Genomic DNA, 1,930 nt, shown 5'->3' on the forward strand with positions numbered 1-1,930 from the left:
CTATATGGGGAGTAATATTATCTTCTCCCCCCCTGGATATTTCGAACAATATCACAGAGGAACGTACGCGATATGGAGACTAATGTCATCCTCTCCCTCCCTGAATATTACGAATAATATCACAGGGGGGTGTGCACTCCCTATGATATGGGGAGTAATGTCATTCTCTCTCCTATAAACTAAAATTTTGTTCTCTTTACCTAAGTTGAGAGCTTCCTATCATGTCAGTATCTATGTTATGAAGAAAAGGAGACTTAGGTGAAATGTTTTTATTCATCACAACTGCTGCATCAGTTGCCTAGGACCTCAACAGCTTCACTGAAGTCTGGGAAATGTTCACGCATAAGGTCATTGCCTTAGCTGACTTAAAATTGCCCCATACAATGGTACATACAAACCCTTAGTGAAGCCTTTTAAAAAACAAACAGGTTGAAAAACGGGTTAAAGTAGGCAAATACAGCATCTGCCTTTAGGGCTATCAACTCAGAAATTCTCTCAATTATGAAATCTTGGAGAGAAGTTATTTTCTTTCTCAAAATCCAGGTGATGACAATATTTCTTACTCCAGATCTGGCATTTTTTCATCATCACTGTCTTGTGAATCATCATTCGCTTCATCTACTTGTGGTAAATCTACATCCTCATCACCACCCATGTTGTTCATCATCTGGGAGAAACTATCAAAATTAGACCTGTCTTCCCAGTCTTTCCAATTATTCAAGTCCACACTAAGACAATTCAGCTTTGCCCTTTCTTTGGTTAACTTTGGCCATGACTGGCCAGATTCTCCCTTTCATAAACAACACGAAATTGATCTGTCCGTTCTTTTATGCTTGGAATCATTTGGATCAATATAGTAAAAAAGATCAATTTCATTTAAGTGCTTAAAATTATCACTTTCTCCAAGACAACTGAATGTAAGTTTGGATTTTTCAAAATTTACATTAACATCCTTATGTCTTCAACACAAAATTCAACGAAGACATAGTGCCTTTGATCGTACCACTTTGCAGAAGCAGGCTGCATGGTGAACCCGGCAAGGGGAAGCGCGAATGGGTGGGCGGGCCTCTCCGGCGGTGGCTGCTGGGAAGTTGACTTCTCTCCAGTGGCGACTCGGCGTTTTCTCCCTGGTCGCCGCGGCCTTTTCTCGCTCCCCTCAGGCGATCGCAGCAGCTACAGCTGCTTCTTTATATGATTTTCTGCTTAGATCAAGGAAAATTGGCTGGATTAAATTAGCCACAGGAGGGCTCCATTGCAGTTTCTGGAAGAGTAAATTCTGCAGTCACACTTTCTGGTACACAGTCGTATCTGTGCAGTCTTCAATAGGCCACGCCTATTTATAAAGGTGAAATAAGAAGCCAGGGAGGCTGGCCACGATGGCTCACGCCTATAATCCCAGCACTTTGGAATGTCGAAATGGGAGGATCACTTCAGGAGTTCGAGAACAGCCTGGCCAACATGGTGAAACCCCCGTCTCTACCAAAAAAATACAAAAATTAGCCAGGTGTGGTGGTGCGCGCCTGTGATGCCAGCAACTGAGGAGTCTGAGGCCGGAGGATACCTTGAACCCAGGAGACGGAGATTGCAGTGAGCCGAGATAGCGCCACTGCATTCCAGCCTGGGCAACAAGAATGAAACTCTGTCACAAAAAAAAAAAAAAAAAAAAAAGCCAGGGCATGTAACTCAGATACCTTTTGGACGTCCATTAACAAAAATTCTAGAGAACCTTCTGGAAACCTAGAGTATATTTTTGTGGGAAAAGCACAAAATTGGGACTTGAAATGATAAGCTCTGATTTGTTCACTTTTTAAATCTTAAACATTTAAAGTTTCACAGCAACAGCTTATATTCAAGATATGCCATTTATAGATATCTAATGCATGAAAAATAGGATTATAGTTTTGTATTACCCGTTATTTTTCTCTTGCCA

General features: G+C 41.6%; 1 pseudogene; it reads right to left on the minus strand.

Moving 5' to 3' along the window:
- Positions 1–559: 559 nt before the first annotated feature.
- Positions 560–1,026, minus strand: LOC104662872 (annotated as a pseudogene).
- Positions 1,027–1,930: the final 904 nt, after the last annotated feature.

The sequence above is a fragment of the Rhinopithecus roxellana genome, chromosome 2, assembly GCF_007565055.1.
Source record: "Rhinopithecus roxellana isolate Shanxi Qingling chromosome 2, ASM756505v1, whole genome shotgun sequence".
Classification (NCBI taxonomy): Eukaryota; Metazoa; Chordata; class Mammalia; order Primates; family Cercopithecidae; genus Rhinopithecus; species Rhinopithecus roxellana.